The sequence below is a fragment of the Coptis chinensis genome, chromosome 6, assembly GCF_015680905.1.
Source record: "Coptis chinensis isolate HL-2020 chromosome 6, ASM1568090v1, whole genome shotgun sequence".
Classification (NCBI taxonomy): domain Eukaryota; kingdom Viridiplantae; phylum Streptophyta; class Magnoliopsida; order Ranunculales; family Ranunculaceae; genus Coptis; species Coptis chinensis.
The window spans coordinates 40669651-40676719 of NC_141461.1; the positions used below are offsets into that span (position 1 = coordinate 40669651).

At 38.6% G+C, this 7069-nt stretch overlaps 1 pseudogene; it reads left to right on the forward strand.

Annotated features, from left to right (window-relative positions):
- The first annotated feature begins 303 nt into the window (after positions 1 to 303).
- On the forward strand, positions 304 to 2333 carry LOC147492973 (uncharacterized; annotated as a pseudogene).
- The last annotated feature ends 4736 nt before the right edge of the window (positions 2334 to 7069 follow it).

The following is a 7069-nucleotide window of genomic DNA, read 5'->3' on the forward strand; positions in this document are numbered from 1 at the left end:
CGGAAACGAGCTAGAAGGAGGGTCAAGAACAGACAAGCCTTTCTATCCAACACCCACACTTCGAGCAAGCACTCTCCTCCATTTCAGCCTTAATAATTGGATCGATAACATGAAAAGGAGCTATCTGTTCAAACAAATTTTAAAATTGAAAGTGTGTATCTTTGAAAATGCAAAGATAGCAGACCTTAATAGTTATGATCAGCCACTGAACAGCCCTAGATGCACTATTGGTGGACTAGAACTGCAAAACATCTTGCAAAGCTTTTTTAGCTTGTGATCAATAGCAGAAGTCTACATCTTATTGATCAACTATGGGTGCCTTTCATCATTATCCATCTCATTTAATAATGGCGTCTTCAGAAGAAGAGCAGAAGAAAGCCACGATCATAGATGGTAAAGCAATAGCTCATACTATACGTTCTGAAATAGCTTCAGAAGTTCAACAACTCTCCACTAAACATGGAAAGGTCCCTGGGCTAGCTGTTATTATTGTGGGAAGTAGGAAAGATTCTCAAAGCTATGTGAATATGAAGAGAAAGGCATGTGCTGAAGTTGGAATTAAATCTTATGATATCAATCTGCCCGAGAAAGTACCCGAAGCTGAATTGATCCAAAAGGTCCAGGAGTTAAACGCTCATCCTGACATCCATGGAATACTGGTTCAACTTCCTCTTCCAGCACATATCAATGAAGAAAACGTCTTAAATGAAATCAGCATTGAAAAGGATGTAGATGGTTTTCATCCCTCGAACATTGGCAAACTTGGTATGAAAGGCAGAGATCCATTATTTCAGCCGTGTACACCAAAGGGTTGCCTTGAACTTCTATCACGCAGTGGCATAAGTGTAAAGAGCAAAAGGGCAGTGGTAGTTGGTCGAAGTAATATAGTTGGACTACCAGTGGCGTTGCTTCTTCTCAAAGCAGATGATGCCGTTATTCGTAGTTCACTCACGCACACCGATTAAAGCATTATTCGTGGAGCGGACATCATCATAGCTGCAGCGGACAGCAAAATATGATTAAAGGTGATTTGGATCAAACCCGTGCAGCAGTTATTGATGTTGGTACAAATGCTATTGTTGATGACCCAAGTAGAAAGTCGGGCTATAGGCTCGTAGGTGATGTGGACTTTGAACAAGCTTGCAAAGTTCTTTGGATGGGTGACTCAGTTCGGGAGGTGTTTATAGCTCTTTGGAAGCGGCGAAGTTTTGTCTTGTATTGACGACTTAATATCCAAACACATCATCTCCCGTCCTTCCCACCCGGTAAGCATTCATTTAATTCACTACTTTTATCGGCCATCCGGAGGACACATTCTTACGCATAACGTTTATACGGGGTGCTCGAGAAGTTTTAGAGTTTTGGATATAGTTGGACCTGCAATTTGGTTTTGGTGGAGGAAAAGTTGGGTTTTGAAAGAATCTTCTAGAAAATGTCTTCTCATACAGTTATCAAGGAAGGATAATGAAGTCGACATCGTTATAGCAAAGACCGCTGCGTTCGACCTTACTTCCTTCATGGAGGAATGGAGAAGAATCTTCTCACGCGATTTCATTTGATAATCGTTAAAACCCCGATCTTGTGGAGGACCTCAAGATACTAGATGGCTTCAATCATGAGGTGTACACCAAATCTGATATAGACAAACGTGTGGGCTCTGCTACGACTAGCATTCTCTTTTCAGGCTATTCGTGTCGGTATTTCGGTTATTTGGTATCCCGCAAAAAGTATATTGTATCAATTGATGATGATTGTGTTCCCGCAAGAGATGATAAGGGCCAAATAGTGGATCACGGTGGCCCAAAGACATCCGGAACCTAAGGACTCTGCCACGCCATTCTTCTTCAATACACTCTATGACCCTACTGCTTTATAAGGTGCAGACTTTGTTCGGGGATACCCATTCAGCCTCGCAGTGGGGTGACATGTACTCTATCTTGTGGGTCGGGCTCAATTTGGCCGATTTAGATGCACCCACTCAAAATTGAAGAAGAAATGAGGAATTCCCGGTATGTGGATGCAGTCCTAAAGTTGGTGCAAGGACAATGATGCCGTTAAGTGGAATTAATGTGGCATTCAATTGAGAGATAATAGGACCTGCACTTTTCCCGATTTGCGGCGGTTGGGGAGGGAAAGTGGAGGTGGAGCGTTTTGAAGACGTCTTCTCGGAATGTGTGCTAAGGTTGTGTCGACCACCTAGGGCTTGGGGTAAAGAGTGGATTGCCATGCGTGTGGAGGAAGGAGAACGGTAACGCTTAATAGACGGTTTGAAAAAGGAATGGGAAGGGGTGAAACTAATGGAGGAGGTGGGTCCCTTTTTTCCGCATGACTAAGTTATGGTCACCCATGAGGAGGGCGTGTCATTGAGATTCGCGAAGATGGTAAAGGAACAACTTGGGCCATTTTGTTTGCACGCTGCAGATGCCATCTTTGGAGTGGATCAAGCTTTGGAAAGCGTTTGCATCTCGAGCCAACAAAGATAAAGCGAAAAATGGATTCTACTCTCTTTTTATGGAAATATTTTTTGTTAGTAGATAAAACTTCGGGAAGAAGAATAAGAATATTACTACCTACTTTCCTCTTTTGTTCTTTATAATTTTAGACATACCTCCTTTGGTTTCATTAGTGATTCTTTCATTTGGTGCTACTTGTCGAGAGATGTGCAAATTCTTGCTGGTTGTCTTTATTTGTGCGGGTAACATTGCTAATCTGTGATGTATGATTTAACGCCGATGTGTGCAAACTTATAAAACAACTATGATAATTTGTGGTGCCATTTATTTACCAGTTCATTCCTTATTTCATCGATGTGAAATCTAATAAAGAAAGTCGATTAAGTACAAGATTACTATTACACGCCAAGCATCCACCCATATAAATTATTTCCCAAACCCTCTTAAACCCCACCACCTCTCATTTCATCAACTCATCAAACAAACAAACATGAAGTTGAAAAACCCGGAACTCGGACAACCCTCAAAACTTGATTCAACATATCCAAAACCAATGTTCTTCACTCCTCCAAAACCACCACGTCCAAACAATTATCCACCAAACTAAACACACCCTTGAAACAACCATATCCAACTTCACTTCAGCTTCATTTAATCAAAGCAAGAAGAAACCTTTATGGGCTAATCTTTCTTTTAACCATACCCAGTCCACAAATGACCCTATTCATCGTTTCGACCTCGCTTTATGGGCTAATCTTTCTTTTAACCATACCCAGTCCACAAAGACATAGGAATAATGTCAACCGTTGCACACAAATCTTAAGTTTTATGTGTACATAGGAATTACATGTTGATGTAAATGCTTAAAGTTTTACAGGTCTACATTTCTACGTTTCTTGCAAGCATCCTATTGTTGGGGGTTTCTTAAGTAAGTTATTTTGATAGGATCACAAATTCTAGAGTTACTTGATGAAAACATCAACTTAGAAGTCACAAAAGTTATGATGTAGTTTGCCATGTGCTTCTTTGTCAATTCATTTTCCCAATTATAACAAAGACACAAGTATCAGAGGACTTAGGGACAATGCCAACCACTGCGACCATATCTTAATCACTACAAGTTTCCACAGGAATTAGAGTATATAGGTCTAAATGCCTAAAGTTTCTCCCTGCACACTAATTCTTGGTTGGCACTTCCAGACAAATAATCAGGGGTGGTACACATGAAACACAGTTTGGGGACCATAAGAAAATTCACAAAGCCATTGTACAGACTCGTATGTAGAATTGTTCACCAACCACCACCTAGAAACTCTCCCTGGATAATAATAACCTTCCTCTTCAGATGCCCAAATAAAAACAGCAACCCCAAAGACTGCTCTTACACCAGTGGCAAGTGCAGGGTTATCTTCAATTCTAAGATCTCTTCTAAACCATACTATACTACTACAACTGCTATTACCACCACCACCACGAACAAGTCCACTTGACATTTTTTTTTTCTCTTAGCAACTCAAACCCAAGAAAACAATCTCTGTATCAAATCTATGTTACGGTCATGCAAGTAATAATTACTATAGACATGTGAAAGAGAAGTTTTAGGACTTATAACAAGATTGCTTTTTCTTTTTTCTAGTATGGTTTAGGCCAATAAATGTATGGGTCATAGATTCTGCTCTTATCCCCTTGAACTTGTAATGTTTTTATCCTTATTCTAAGTAAATTATGCTGTGCTGTGGTGGAGTGGAGAGTGGGATTATGGTGAAATTTCAAGAGGCTGCAAAGGAAGCAGAGGGGGGGCGATCAGCCGATGCTGAGGCAAACAAGCTTTTGAAGAAAAGCAATGATGACACTAAAAAACAGAAATACGCCTAACCTTTATCCTTTGTCCTAACCTTTATCCTTCAGCTATTCCATCTATCCTTTGCTACTGTTTAATAGGGGGCTCGGGGAAAGAACCTAAGCTCAAAAAACAAACACTACCGCGAAAGGAACAAGGGCGAGATGGATAGGCTAGGATCGGGGAAGGTTGGAAGCTCAACCATCAACAAAAATGCTCGAGGGAAGGGCTGGGCTCTAGAATAGCGTTTAAGCCATGCATGTTGAACCAGCTCTTTTAAGGTAACATATGAGACTGATCAAGTGTAGGAATTAGTGCTGGTTATCTGACGTCTTAAAGGTTCAGACAAACCAAGCTTTCAAGGAATTATCAATGCCTCGATGTGTACACCTAATTGTCAATCATATATCCCTAATTGTGTGAAAAAGAAAAAAAAAAACCCAATACATCATTAATGTAAGATAAGATACCAATATTTCTTACTTGCTTAAAGTTTTCAAACTACGCATTACCATTGAGAACCTCCACTGAACTGTAGCATCCAAGCCTCCATCCTAGCTTGAGCGGCCAAAACCTCTTCCAATTTAGTTCTTTGGGATACCATTTCAGCGATGAGCTCGTCATTACGTTTTTTCAGCTTCCTCGACCCTCGTCCTTTGTACTTCCTCTTCAAAGACCTTTGCTCCTTTGCACTTCCTCCTCTAAGTGAATGGATCTCATCCTTCTAGCTGATGGTGGCATGACACCATGCCCAAGGCCTTTACAATATCCAGATCTTACACCCAATCTTGTACTAAAAATTTCATCCTCGGTCTTTGGCTCACCACCTACTCGCCGGACTCAACTTTAAGTTGTCGTGATCCGTTCTGTAAGTTTAAACTAGGGATAAATATATGAAATTAAAGTGCAATGGTAAAAGCAAGTAAGAGTCATTTAACTTACATAATTTTTCCGAGCTCTGAGGACTAGTCCATCCCTTACTACTAAAAGTGGGTTCGACGGTAGAATTCAATCTTTCCCACGGTTTGTTGGGTTTCAGAGTCGCTACTGAAAAATATTTGAAAACGCATAATTTATTTTTAAATAATAGTACACAACTCCAAAGCAACATAAATTATGTAATAAAAAAAATATACCGATTCCTCGAAGAAATGTAGAAATGACTTTGAACCAAAGACAATGGTTTGTTGAGAGCTTTTGCCGATTACTTGAATTTCGCTTTCGCTAATTTTCTCAAGTAAAATGAATATTGTATTACAAGTTGTATTTGAATAATATAATCATATAATCAGTGGCTCATTGGACTCAACTTTGAACTAAGATGGGATAAATGTAAAGAGCTGCATTATTGCCTAATCTCAAGTCAAGAGGAAAACAAAGGGTCTCAAAATTTAAAAAAAAAAAAAAAAAAAAAAAATTAGAACAATCATTTCCTTGGAACATAGCGGACTAGCACTTCAACCTCAAAAATATAATTATATCCTCTTCTAGATTTCCTTAATTTCCTCAAAACACATGAAACCAATCACAACAATAACCAGCCAACAATAACCATTTAAAGGAGACTAATAAGTAAACTATCATACCTTGAAATCTTCCCTTCAAACCAATCACAGCAAGCATCCCATTTTATCTTTGCCATGCGCCACTATAAGGATTTTGCCGTGCCACTGCATCATTTCCAAAACGTTTATAGTGCAAGTGAAGAAGACACCTATATCCTCTTAAGCGCTCCCCTAATATCTTGTCCACGACGTACTTCACATGTGGAAGTTGCATATCCACATCAAACTTGTCCTACAAGAAATGCATTACAAAGTTACAAGGAATCATTCTGATATGCCATGCAACTAGAATAAAAACTTTATTACCTTAATGCGATCACGTAATGGTCCTCTCACATCCTCTTCCACTTTATCCCAATCACTGCCTGTAAGAGGTCCATGTTGTCGCGCTACTACTCCAATCTCCCTCACTTAATTGAGTACTCCACCTTCCCACAGGTCTTGCATGATCTTTGTGGATCTCTATCCTAGGTTTTGACCAGTAGCAGCTTTGTAATCAATGAGTTTCTTATTCATAGCCTTGCCTCTTTTTTTTTCTTAGTTGGAGCTGTGAACAAAAAACATTCATAAAAAAGAAAAAAAAGATGCCTAGTCTTTTATTATTGAACTATCCAATGCATTAAACAAACCAAAATATAATCTTATTACCAATACTTGATGTGTTCACTTAAGCTAACCCGCTGACATTGGTTGTGCTCTCACTCGTCGAGTTACACTGGCGTCATAGCTATACACAAAACTTAAATTTGATAAAAACAATTGATATCAAATGGCACATAATCTAAATACAATAATAAAGCACATTAAAAGTCATATATAAAAAATTAATATAGCATTAAAATGGAGAGTTTCAATTCTTAATATATAAGCATGTACCGACTTAGCACCAAATAGATCCAACAACAAAACTATCACTTAATGTAATGCAATCCAAACAACCTGTCCTAGCTAGAATATGCTTTAACGCTTTAATGTGAATGCATATATATATATATATATATATATATATATATATATATATATATATATATATATATATATATATATAGATTACCAACATACAAAATGGATAATGAAGTTTTTCATTAACATTTAGTCAATGTCTGTATCATCATCACTGGATACGACATGCTCCTCTTCAGAACAATACTCTATTAATGTGTCATCTATTTCATCATCTTCCTCGTCAATAATGAAATTGTTATCGGTTT